A 14272-nucleotide genomic window follows, 5' to 3' on the forward strand; every position below is an offset into this window, starting at 1 on the left:
GAATACATCCACATGGATGGTCTCGGGCTTGAAGAGGCTCGATACGCCGCTGAAGGAAAACCTCCAAGAGATCCATACCGGCGAACCCGTCACGGATAAGCTGGACCACTCGTTCGACCAGCACCCTGACCTGCGCCATCTCCTCTGAGAGCACCATCAAAGAGGAGGGTTTCCTCACTCGGTCCATGGTAAAAGGAGGGAGGCCAGTCGACTGCCCTGGCGTCGACTGGTCTTTGCAGTAAAACCAGGTCGATTGCCATCTACGAACCGAGTCGGGAAGGATCATGGTTGGAAAGAAACTTTTCCCTCTCATCTGAACACCAAGACCCCCACACATCTGAATCACTTGTGTTCTCTCGTCACTCAGATTGGCCTTTTTCACCGTCTGAGAACGACAGGTGAAAATGTGCTTGAAAAGACCCCAGTGAGGCCGACAACCCAAGAAATTCTCGCACAAAGACATGAGAGCAGCGAGATACACGATTGTGTTGGGAGTGAAGTGGTGGAGTTGTGCCCCAAAGAAATTCAGAAATCCCTGAAAGAAAGGGTGATGAGGCAAGGAAAATCCACGGTCGACGTGGGTGGCAAGGAGAACGCACTCACCCTCCCGAGGTTGCGGCTCAGATTCCTTCCCCGGAAGCCGCGCCGATCCATGGGGGATCAGCCCTCCTTCGGCTAGGTCGTCGAGGTCTTCTTGGCGGATCGCCGAGCGGACCCAGTCGCCCTGGATCCAGCCCTTCGGCAGGCCGGCTCGCGAGGAAGATCCACCCCGACTGGTCGCCTTCCCCTTCGCCTTTGCTGTCGCCTTCTTCGCCCGCTCCAGAGCCGCCGTCTTCTCCTTCCCCATCATCGCCGGCGAGACGCGTACGGAGCGGCAGCGCTGGGGCGAGAGCGAGTGCGACGAAGAAGCCTGAAGAGGAGAAGAGGAAATGGGAACGCACTGTTCAAGAAACCCCGGTCCGACGCCTTATATGAGGTCGCTTCCAAGTGGCTGACTCGTAGGCCCGGGCGGTCCTGTCAAATCCCGTAACAATCCCGCGCGCGATACGTGGCGAAAAAGGTGGCACGGAGATCGAGGCGGCTCTGCCCTATCCCATCCGATTACTGCGGCCTCCCCCGTCCTGCGCGCTTCCCAAAATTCGAATCCCGCTAAATCTGCGGGCAGCAGAACAACTTGTCAGACGGAAGATCTCCTCCACGCCGTCACTCGGAGCATTTCAAGTAAAGAAACTCACTCGAAAAAAAACTAAGAATGGATCAAGGCGACTAAAAAGGAAGTTGATGTCATTACTCAGGTTCATTGATCCGAAACAAGATATGCTCATGGCATAAAAAATGAGTCGGAGAAGTTCTCAACTCCTTCCCCACTCAAACCTCGGTCCATTCGGGGGCTAATGATGAAGCTATGTACCTAGGGTAGGGTCATGGACCTATCCCAACTGCCCTACTCAAGGACATCTCTAGAAGAAATCACCTTTCAATCGACTTGGAGGTGTTCCACTCGACAGAATCGAAGACACTCGACCAAGATCCAACAACTCGATGGCCAGGAGACCTATAGGCACTCCGCACGCTAACGGTCGGTTATTAATTAGCTTTTATGGTCATCATAGCACTTTATTAGGGGCGTTACCAGTAACGCCTGACCTTAATGTATTTAAAACCCTGTACAACTGAGGGCCGGAGGGGTCCGGCGAACTCTATATAAGCCATCCCCCTCCTCAGTGTAAAGGGTTCGCACCCCTGTAATTCATACACGCATAATCCAGTCGACCGCCTCCGGGCTCCAAGACGTAGGGCTATTACTTCCTCCGAGAAGGGCCTGAACTCGTAAACCTCGTGTGCTTACAACTACTCCATAGCTAAGACCTTGCCTCTCCATACCTACCCCCTACATTACTGTCAGACTTAGAACCACGACACGCGCCCCTGCCAATCGAATCCGATTGGGCACCGATCATGGAATTCACCGCCGTGGATATCTTTTAGCACTCGCCCTTCGGCGACATTCTGAATTCACTAAGGTCTCTCTCTTTGTCAGGAGAGCCCTGGCTGGATTATGGCCAACAGGATTGGGATGCGGACGACGAAGAAATTCGACGCCCACCCACCACCCACTTAATAGCCATTGTCGATGACTCAACCGACATGCTCGTCTACGACTCCGAAGACATCGACGGTATGGACGACGATGCGGGAGGCGAAGAGGAACCACCGCCCATAGGGCGCTGGACGTCCACCTCATCATATGACGTATACATGGTGGACACACCAAAAGAAGATGACGACGAGGAATGGAAGGACGCACCGAAGGCTTGTTCCCTCGAGAAGCAGTCAAAGAGGCGGCACAAGTGCCGCCCCAAATCCCGCCTCGGCAGAAATATCGATCATACAGACCCAGCGTTGGAGCAGGGCGAACTACCGCCGGACCACGGCAATACGGAGAATCAAACCGAACAAACCAATGTTGTCAAAGATAATAGTCCGGACGACATAACACCGGACAGGCACCTGGAGCAGCAGAATGCCCGTCAAAGGCTTGTTGCCATCGCGAGGAGACTGAAAAAGCAGAAGCAAAGGCTGAAGGCTGCGCAGGACACACTCCAAATCAGATGGAGTAAAGTACTCAACACAACAGCGAAGTACGACGGCAATCGCCCCACCAAGAGCTACCCAAAGCGGAAGTTGCTACCTGAATTCGATGAGGAGGCCTCAGACCCCCCACAACCAAAAATTAAAACAGCCATCTGGCCGGATAGACGACCTCACGGCAAACATAAAGCGGCAAGCAATGCCGCACATAAGCCAATACGCAGTCTACGCGAGGGCTCGCATCAAAAGGAGGGCGAAACCAGATCCATCTACGGTCCACGCAAGCGTGCTCCAACATACGATGCAGCACAACAAATATCCGAACAACGCGGTACACCCAGATATAGGGGTGCCGCACACCCCCTATGTTTCACCGATGAGGTGCTAGACCATGAATTTCCAGAGGGATTCAAACTCGTAAACATAGAGGCATACGATGGAACAACAGTCCCTGGGGTCTGGATTGAGGACTATATCCTCCATATCCACATGGCTCGGGGAGATGATCTCCACGCCATTAAGTATTTACCCCTCAAACTCAAAGGGTCAGCTCGGCACTGGCTTAAGAGCCTCCCCGAAAGCTCCATTGGAAGTTGGGAAGAGCTCGAAGACGCCTTTCGGGCAAATTTTCAAGGGACTTATGTCCGACCTCCGGACGCGGATGATTTGAATCATATAACTCAACAGCCCGGAGAGTCAGCCCGAAAGCTTTGGAACAGGTTTCTTACTAAAAAGAACCAAACTGTCGACTGTCTGGACGTCGAAGCCTTAGCATCTTTTAAGCATAGCGTCCGTGACGAATGGCTTGCCAGACACCTCAGCCAAGAAAATCCGAGAACAATGGCAGCATTAACAAGCCTCATGACCTGCTTTTGCGCGGGTGAGGATAGCTGGCTAGCCAGATGCAGCACCAGCAACCCCAGTACATCCGACGTTAGATATGGAAACGGGAAATGACGGTGCAACAGCAATAACAAACGCCGGAATAAAGAAGACATCACGAAGAACACGGCAGTAAACGCCGGATTCAAAAGCTCTCGGCCAGGTCAGCAAAAGCCGCCCTCTAAAGGCGCCAGAGACGAACTGTCCAGCCTAAACTAATTTCTGGACCAAATATGTCAGACCCATAGCACCCCTGGTAAACCCGCTAATCATACCCACAGAGAATGTTGGGTCTTCAAGCAGTCCGGCAAGCTCAACGCCGTACACAAGGGGGAGGATACACCAAGCGAAGACGAGGATGAGCCTCTCAAGCAAGACACTGGGGAACAAAAGAAATTTCCACTAGAAGTCAAAATAGTAAACGTGTTACACGTGATCAAGGGGAGAAACAAAACGGCACTCCCAGAAAAATATGCCCAAGGGCCTATCACCACGGAGTCCAGCCACTGGTCGTCTCAACCGATCACTTTCGACCATCGTGATTACTCAGCAAGTATCCGACGTGCAGGATGGGCTGCCCTGGTATTAGATCCAATAATCAACGGATACCACTTAACACGAGTCCTGATGGACGGTGGCAGCAGTCTCAACCTGATATACCATGATATAATCCGCGAAATGGGGGTAGACCAAACGAAAATTTGCCATAGCAATACTACCTTTAAAGGAGTAACACCAGGCCTAGGGGCTCATTGCACGGGATCCCTGCTACTAAAGGTTATATTCGGCTTCCCCGATAACTTCCGTAGCGAACATTTAACCTTCCACATCGCTCCGTTCCAAAGTGGCTATCAAGCACTACTTGGACGCGAAGCTTTTGCTCGCTTTAATGCAATACCACATTACGCTTCCCTGACACTCAAGATGCCCGGTCCACGCGACATCATTACAGTGAACGAAAGTATTAAGCGATCCTTGCGCACCGAAGATAATGCGACTGCCTTGGCAGCCGCACACTAGAAACGGCCTTGTCAAGACCACGGACGCGGTTAGACGAGGCCGGCGCTGCTATATGTAATTCATACCGGATTGATGGCCACACCCCTATTACAAATACAAAGGGGCCCAACGCGCGCAGACAAGTGGCAATTTATACTCATTTCTAGTTATACATGGTTTCTTTAAAAACTATCTCTCTGCACGACAAATTTTTCACCTAAATTCCTCTCTTTTACAGATGACCATTGTCGGTGTCAAAACCGGCGGATCTCGGGTAGGGGGTCCCGAACTGTGCATCTAGGACGGATGGTAACAGGAGGCAGGGGACACGATGTTTTACCCAGGTTCTGGCCCTCTTGATGGAGGTAAAACCCTACGTCCTGCTTGATTAATATTGATGATATGGGTAGTACAAGAGTAGATCAACCACGAGATCAGAGAGGCTAAACCCTAGAAGCTAGCCTATGGTATGATTGTATGTTGTGATTGTTGTCCTACAGACTAAAGCCCTTTGGTTTATATAGACACCGGAGAGGGTTAGGGTTACACAAGGTCGGTTACTAAGGAGGAGATATCCATATCCGTATCGCCTAGCATGCCTTCCACACTAAGTAGAGTCCCATCCGGACATGATATGAAGTCTTCAATCTTGTATCTTCATAGTCTAACAGTCCGGCCAATGGAGATAGTCCGGCTGTCCAGAGACCCCCTAATCCAGGACTCCCTCAGTAGCCCCTGAACCAGGCTTCAATGACGATGAGTCCGGCGCGCAGTATTGTCTTCGGCATTGGAAGGTAGGTTCCTTCTCCGAATAGATCACAGAAGAACTTGAAAATGAGGATAGTGTCCGACCCTGCAAAATAAGTTCCACGTACCACCATAGAGAGAATAATATTTTCGCATATCTAATTTGCTGGCTTGTTTTGGCAGCATGATGTTATGTCATGGCCCGGTGATTATTCGAACCGTTCCCTTTAACCAGCCCCGCACATAACGTGAGGCAGTTTTTCGACACGTCTTGTCAAAGTAGAGATACTGTCCCCTTATTACGGGATTCTCATCAATATGGGCGTGGGTAACCCAACCACGCCATCAATTACGGCGCTTGGGGGATAAGCGAGTTTTACCAGGCAAGTGGGGATGCTCAGTTTTGTCCACCCATATAAAAGGATAAGGATTCGCCTTTGTATCCACGCCTTCTTCCTCCTTTGCTCATCCGTTTTCGCACACTCGAGCTCTAGCGCCCAAGTACACACTTCCCACCTCAAGCTTCTCCAACCATGTCCGGAGCGGGAGGCAAGTGGGTGGTCTCCTCCGTCACGGAGGGAGACATCAAGAAGTTGCGCGGAGCCGGATACTTAGCCGCGAACATCGTACATCGGCTGCCCGCTGCGGGGCAGATCGTCCCTACCCCGGAACCTCATGAGAGGGTAGTTTTCCTTCACCACTTCCTCTGCGGACTAGGTTTCCCCTCCATCCATTCGTCCGTGGTCTCATGTTCTACTATGGGCTGGACTTTCATGATCTGGCCCCGAACTTCATCCTCAACATTTCGGTGTTCATCGTCGTGTGTGAGGCTTTCCTCCGCATCCGGCCCCACTTCGTCCTGTGGTTAAAGAACTTCAATATCAAGCCGAAGGTGGTACGAGGACAACAAGCAGAATGTGGCGGAGCCATGGTGGGCAAGATGCCCAACGTTATATGGCTCGAAGGCTCCTTCGTGGAGACAATAAAGGGATGGCAATCGGCGTGGTTCTACATCACCGAGCAGCGCGACGCCAAATGGGTGGCAGCCCCCGAGTTTCAATCCATATTTCCCACACGGCTCACTTCCTGGAAAGAGAAGGGCTTGTCGTGGGGTTCGTCAGTGGAGCTGGATGGACTCCAGAAATGTATCCGGAGTATGGCAAGCAAGAAGCTCAAGCTTGTCAACATAGTCCAAGTTATGCTCATCCGCCGGATCCTCCCGTGTCAACAACGGGATTTTACCTTGTGGGAGTTCGACCCAACCCGGCACCAGACTCTAACCGAGCTCTTTGATACGATGCACAAGGACGTCTGGAAGGTGTTGTTCAAGGGTGCCGAGGTCCCTCCTTCTCTCGCCGAGGACCGCGGACTAAGCGCAAAGCGCCTAGCGCGTTCGGTGAGTTCAATACGTCCCGTAGGACATTTATTTTCCCTAGCTTAATTATGTGCGGGGTCTAATCTCCATGCCTTTGACAGGACTGGGTGGAGATGTCGAGGCAGATCAACTGCCCGACCCCTTTGCCCAAAGATACTGCGGGCGCTCTCCTGACAGAGATGCCGAGTCCGGCTCCTTACAAGGTGCCGGAGAAGACCAAGAAGGCCAAGGGAACCCGAAAGAGTTCCCGGCGCCAGGTGTTATCGGACTCATCGTCCGATAACTCTGCAGCACACTCCTCCCCCGAAGACGAGGAGGAAGAAGAAGATGCTCCCCCTCCAGGCAGGGGAGACAAGAAAAGGAAGGCCACCCCAACTGGGGAGGCCGAAGGGTCCAAGAAGGGGAGGACTCTCCTTCCGGACAGTTCCACCGCCGCCGACGAGGGCGAAGACGAGTGGTTGCCCCGGGCCAAGCCCCCGGGGAGGTCGTCAGTATTCGGATACCAGAGTAACTCATATAATTCCTTTGTCGCACTGTTTTTCCGAACGCCGAACATAATTATGCAAGCCGCCACGAGCCAGTATCGATGTATCATCGGACGGCTCCCTGGGCTCGTCGGACATGGATAGCGATCCAGTCCCGACCGCCACCTCCCCTCATCCTGCTAACGACGCTGAGGTGCTATCTCAAGAGGCACCAGGTCGAGGGGAGACAGTCCTGGAGGCGCCTCAAGGCGACCCTCCAGACTCCGGGAGCCGAGGGGACGGTGCCCCTGAGAGCTCTGAGTTCGGCCCTCAGCCGAACACCGCGCCGGACCCTCCAGCGGTTCCGGGCTCGGGCAGGCGGCCTCCTTCTAAGAGGGGCAACACGCCTGTGCCAGTGACCTCTGTCCATCCAGAGGCGCCGGACAATCTGCTAGAAGCGCTTCGCAGCGCTTCCATCGATGAGGAGCACCACACTATCATGAGTGCGGTGATACAGAAGGTTCAGTCCGCCAAGAGCGGATTGGCTGAAGCCTATGCCAGCCTTCTAACAGGCTTTGAGGTAAGTGTTTTAAAATGTAGTAGAAATATTACCGCATAGACAGTAGCCCCTGATGCTTTGTCCGGTGTTCACAAAGAAAAGCCGAGCAGAGGATCAAATAATATTACAGGAGTCTAATATAATTATGTCAATATGCATATGCAGGCTTCGCTGCTGGCGTCCGCCGCACCGACTGCGGAGGTCACCGTACTGAAGCAGGACCTCGAGGGGTCCAGGAAAGAGCTCGGCCTTGCCAAGAGGCAGCTCGAGGAGAACAAGGGTAAGTAATAACCTGTCTATAGATATGTATATATAAAAGAGGACGCGATTGCAAAATGACAGGATCATCGTATGTTTGCCAGGGTCCACGACCGAGGTGGCGACCCTGAAGCAAGCGCTAACCAAGGCCAAAGATAAAGCGGCCAAGGAGCGCACCGAGCGGGAAAAACAAGAGGCTCATGTGGGCGAGGTCCAGCAAGAGCTCCAGGCTCTGGTGACGAAGCACAAGGCATTGGAGCTTGACTCGAAGACACAAGAGTCTGAGCTTGCCGGGGCCCTCGAGAGCGCAAAGAGTGCCAAGGCCGAGGCCCAGAAGGCCCTCCAGGAGATCAACACAATGAAGAAGATAGCGGCGGGTATGGCATTCTATATGCAGAGCAGGCATGTAAAAGTAAATTACCGATTACTTACCCGAATTCGGAGCTCTCCAGGAGAATTCGCAGATTTGTCCCGCAGCTTGTCAGATGTCGCGCAGTTTTACCAGGCCGAGCAGGGGATCTCAACGGAGAAGGTGTTCTGGTCTCAGTATACTGGGACCGAACACCCAATGCCTCTGAGCGACCAGCTAAAGCAGTTGGTCGAGCTGCACAAGGCGGCCGAACAGGCCATGAAGGGCCTTATAGCCCGGCTGTGGCCTGGCGACATCCTTCCGAATAGCTACTTCGGCCTGGTCAGGCGGCTTGTGGATGCCTGCCCATGACTGGAGGTCATCAAGCGGTCCGTCTGCATTGAAGGTGCAGGCCGGGCTTTCGCCCATGTGAAGGTGCAGTGGGCCAAGCTAGACGCTGTGAAGCTGATCAAGGAAGGGCCGCCGCAGGGCAAGGAGCATCGCACCCCCGAAATTTATTATGAGGGTGTCCTGAAGGGTGCCCGTCTTGTAGCAGACGAATGTTCAAAGGATGTAATATTTGAGTAAACTTGCTCGTGTGATCCTGTATGATGAAAACTTGTTTCATATGCGCTATGCAACACTTGTGTGAATTTAAAATATTACCTTCTATTTGGCTGTTTATCCAATCGGAGAGATGGCTAGTCCTCGGCTTCTTCCCCCATGCCACTAGTGCTGGGGTGTTCGGGATAAACCTGAGAACTCTTGTTCCCATGTTTGGGTCCTTCGAGGGAGGTGCTCAGCACAATGAACCAGGCAACCGGACTAATAATGTTTTATCACTCTCACTCAGCCATAGAATTCTATAATTTTAAATTTTGGCGAAGCCCCTAGTATTCAGAAGGCCGAATATGGGACGCGATACACGCCTTTAAGCCGTACAGGGCCGGCCCCTCGCCCTAAGCGGCATAAGTCTTTAGGGACTCGAAAACCTCACCGAACAGCGACCAGTCTCTCGCCTTATCATGACAGTCAGTTTTAGCTTTCTCTACTGAGGTGCTCAGCCCGGCAGAACCGGGGCACAATCACAATAGTTCTCCTAGCACTACCTTAGACGATAGAGCGGAACGTAAGGTACCAAAACATAGGAGACGGGCAAACCCAACATTTGACCAAAGACATGATTCGGAGCTGATGCATATAATGCTATAAGTTCGGGGTGTCGCACTTGTGAAAGTGTTCGGACTTTTCACACCATATTGTGGGGTATGCAAGCCCTTGGTGTATTGGCCGTACCAAAGTGTACGGTTGCAAGGCGTCATTAATGAAGACACACATATATATATAACAGGAATGCAATAATAGTCGTGATGTTATGCATTGTTTATTCAAAAATTGCGTTAAAGCAGAATGATACAAATGCGATAAGCAAAGAGTGGGACTATGTCCCTTCCAAGAGCGAGCTGAGGAATGATATTAAATCAAATATTTCACTCGTTACTGTAATCAAACTGGGAATTCCGTGGTATGACGTAGCTGTCTGCCTCCTTGGTTGATGCATCAAGTGTTCGGCAATAGTGCTGCCGGACAGTGTTTCCAGAGAGTAAGGTCCTGAAAAAAGAAAAATAACCAAGCGGGAAGTCCCTAGTGCGGTTTAAGCCGCGTCTTGGGGCGTGCCGCAGTTGTGCCCCCCTCCCCACCTGTGCCCATGGTATTTTTAATGCGTAATTATGTACATGCGGCACGAGTTTTGCCGTTGGGCTGGGATCAGGGTGGCTGCCGTATTGCTATGCGAGCTCAGATCGCGCCAGGCGGTCTATTTGCCGATTGCCCCGAGCGCGCTTGAAGGTGTCCGGGCTTTGAAGCGCCGAACTGGTTGATTGCCTTGAGAGGCTGCTTTGCGCTTCTGCTGCGAGGGCCGCGGTGTGCTCCTCTATTCGGAGAGAGCGCTTTGTGTTTCCATTGACTGTAATAACTCCGCGAGGTCGTGGCATATTGAGTTTGAGGTATGCATAATGCGGTACCGCATTGAATCTAGCGAATGCGGTTTGCCCGAGCAGCGCGTGATAACCACTTCGGAACAGGACTATATCGAAGATTAACTCTTCGCTTCGGAAATTATCCGGGGATCCGAAGACCACTTCCAGTGTAACTGAGACTGTGCAATGGGCCTCCACACCTGGAATGATGCCTTTAAAGGTCATTCTTTGTGGGTTTGATCCTTGAGGGGTCTATACCCATTTTTGCACACTGTGTCCTGATAAAGCAGGTTCAGGCTGCTGCCGCCATCCATAAGGACTTGAGTGAGGTGGAATCCGTCAATGATTGGGTCTAGGACCAGTGCGGCAAATCCGCCATGACGGATACTAGTGGGGTGGTCCCTGCGATCGAATCTGATCGGACAGGAGGAACAAGGAGGTTGAACTTTGGGGCGACTGGCTCCAACGCATATACGTCCCTGAGCGCATGCTTCCACTCCCTCTTGGGGATGTGGGTCGCGTATATCATGCTCACCATCTGCACTTGCGGGGGAAACCTCTTCCGCCCTCCGGTGTGCGGCTGCCAGGGCTCCTCCTCGTCATCGCTATGCGGCCCCTTGTCCTTGTTTTAGGCAATTAACTTGCCGGCCTGCTTGAACACCCAACAATCCCTGTTGGTGTGATTGGCTGGCTTCTCTGGGTTGCCGTGTATTTGACACGAGTGATCGAGTATACGGTCCAAGCTCGACGGACCCGGCGTACTTTGTTTGAATGGCTTTTCCGCTGACCGGGTTTAGAGCCTTTGAATCCGGCATTGACTGTCGTATCCTCAGTATTTTCGCTGTTAATGCGGTGCTTATGTTTGTTGCGACGTGAGCTGCTATTGCCGTCCTTGGTATCTGAGGTACCATGGTTCTTTGATATGTTATTACTGCGAGCCAGCCAGCTGTCTTCTCCCGCATAAAAGCGGGTCATGAGCGTCGTGAGAGCTGCCATAGATTTCGGCTTTTCCTGACCAAGGTGCCGGGCTAGCCACTCGTCTTGGATGTTGTGTTTGAAAGCCGCTAAGGCCTCCACATCCGGACAGTCGACGATTTGATATTTCTTTGTAAGGAACCGAGTCCAGAATTGCCTGGCCGACTCTTCTGGCTGCTGAATTATGTGACTCAAGTCATCGGCGTCTGGTGGTCGCACATAAGTGCCCTGAAAGTTGTCTAGGAATGCGGCTTCCAGATCTTCCCAACAGCTAATGGAGTCCGCTGGCGAGCTATTAAGCCAATGCCGCGCTGGTCCTTTGAGCTTTAGTGGGAGGTATTTGATGGCGTGTAAATCATCACCATGGGCCATGTGGATGTGGAGGAGGAAATCCTCAATCCATACTGCGGGATCTGTTGTGCCGTCGTATGATTCAATATTTACAGGTTTGAAACCTTCCGGGAATTGATGTTCCATTACTTCATCTGCGAAGCATAAGGGGTGTGCGGCGCCTCTGTATTGGGCTATATCACGACGCAGCTCGAATGGGTCTTGCCCGCTGTGTTCGGCCCGACCGGATTTGCTTTTACTGTATCCGGCGTGACGTTAATACGCTTCTTCCTCCGGTCGGGGTAGTACCCTGCACTTTGGGTAATCCTTGGAGGGGCGCTCGAGTTTACATTCCTCGTCCGCGAGGACTTCAGTCCATCTGTCAGCTAGCAGATCTTGATCAGCTTGAAGCTGCTGCTTCTTTTTCTTCACGCTATTTGTCGTGGCCATAAGCCGACGCTTGAAGCGCTCTTGTTCGACAGGATCCTCTGGTACGGCGAATTCACCATCACCGAGGCTTGCCTCGTATTCGGTCGGGGGCATGTAATTGTCATCCTCCTCCTCTACATCTGCCGCTCTCTCAGGAGAGCTGGCTCCTTCATCCTCCTGCTCTAAATCTTGCTGGAGGGGATTGTTGTTGTCGTCGGCACTATCCGGAGTGTTATTATCTCCTGTGCCAGTATCACCACTTTTGCTTTGGCGGGACTTAGAGTGGCGCCGCTGACGTTGGCGCTTGGGTTGCTTCTTGGAGGGGTCATCGTCCGCTATCTCATCGCCATTGCCTTCGTTGGGTGTATCCACCATGTATATGTCATATGACGAGGTGGCTTTCCAGTGCCCTATAGGCGCTGGTTCATGTTCGTCTCCTACATCGTCGTCCATACCGTCGATGTCTTCGGAGTTGAAGTCGAGCATGTCGGCTAAATCATCGACAGTGGCTATGAAGTGGGTGGTGGGTGGGCGTCGAATTTCTTCGTCGTCCGCATCCCAATCCTGTTGGCCATAGTCCGGCCAGGGCACTCCTGACAAAGAGAGAGACCTTAGTGAATTGAGAATGTCGCCGAAGGGCGAGTGCTGAAAGATATCCGTGGCGGTGAATTCCATGATCGGCGCCCAATCGGATTCGATTGGTAGGGGCGTGGATGATTCGGAGTCCGGAAAAGAGTCCGGCACCTTCGAGTCACGGGCTGCGCGGAGGGTTAGGCTGGTGTTCGGCTTGATCGCCGTTGAGACTGCAGCCCCTGAGGCGGTGTCTAACCACCCGTCCTCGATTGGCGCAGTTGGCTCCAAGCTAAGGGTCGAAGCTGATGTGGGCGCGGCCTCTGGGGTACTGTTCAGCGGCAGAGCTAGGTCATACCCATCGTGACAGTACGGCGCGCCCGGCTGTGGCTCGAATCCGTCGAATATCAAGTCTCCGCGGATGTCGGTCGTGTAGTTCAAACTTCCAAATTTGACATGACGGCCAGGGGCGTAGCTTTCAATCTGCTCCAGATGGCCAAGCGAATTAGCCCGCAGTGCAAAGCCGCCGAATACAAAGATCTGTCCGGGGAGAAAAGTCTCACCCTGGACCACATCGCTATCGATGATAGTAGGAGCCATCAAGCCTAACGGCGACGACACAGAGGAACTCTCAATGAAAGCACCAATGTCGGTGTCAAAATCGGCGGATCTTGGGTAGGGGGTCCCGAACTGTGCGTCTAGGCCGGATGGTAACAGGAGGTAGGGGACACGATGTTTTACCCAGGTTCGGGCCCTCTTGATGGAGGTAAAACCCTACATCCTTCTTGATTAATATTGATGATATGGGTAGTACAAGAGTATATCTACCACGAGATCGGAGAGGCTAAACCCTAGAAGCTAGCCTATGGTATGATTGTATGTTGTGATTGTTGTCCTACGGACTAAAACCCTTCGGTTTATATAGACACCGGAGAGGGTTAGGGTTACACAAGGTCGGTTATAGAGGAGGAGATATCCATATCCATATCGCCTAGCTTGCCTTCCACGCTAAGTAGAGTCCCATCCGGACACGAGACGAAGTCTTCAATCTTGTATCTTCATAGTCTAATAGTCTGGCCAATGGAGATAGTTCGGCTGTCCGGAGACCTCCTAATCTAGGACTCCCTCAACCATCGTGCTACACCCGTCCAGGATACGGCACAACGGAGAAACAGGCGCAGACGTGCAGCAAGGACCCGTTCCAAGGATTCTTTTTAGATTAAGACCCTGCGTAAACCTTTTTTACTGTCTCTTGTTGATACACATCCACCGAATTCTCAGCACAATTGGGAAGGATGCTGACGTCTTGGCATGTGGCCACATCAGAATAATGCACGTACCTGTACAAAAGGGGCTTCTTACAAAGGGCACTATTTAGGCCCGGTTTATACCATAAAGTCCGAATACCTTAGGGAGTGTTCAGCGTCGCGAGTTTGGCCTTATATGCATCAGATCCGAATCATTGTCTTTGGTCAAATGTTGGGTTTGCCCGGCTCCTGTGTTTTGGTGCCTTACGTTCCGCTTTATCGGCTAAGGCAGCACCAGGAGAACTACTGCGATTGTGCCCTGGTTCATCCGGACGAGCACCTCAGTATAGAAAGCCGAAAACTGACTGTCATGATATAGCATGAGATTAGTCAACCACTCGATGACCTATCGGAATGTTAGAATTCCTCCGCCTTAACAAAGGGTCGTTTCCCAGCCAGGCATGTACACACCCCGAGATCGGGAGAGTGCGGAGCCACTAGGGGCTATCTAGTAGCC

Source organism: Triticum dicoccoides, chromosome 5A, assembly GCF_002162155.2.
Source record: "Triticum dicoccoides isolate Atlit2015 ecotype Zavitan chromosome 5A, WEW_v2.0, whole genome shotgun sequence".
Taxonomy (NCBI): Eukaryota; Viridiplantae; Streptophyta; class Magnoliopsida; order Poales; family Poaceae; genus Triticum; species Triticum dicoccoides.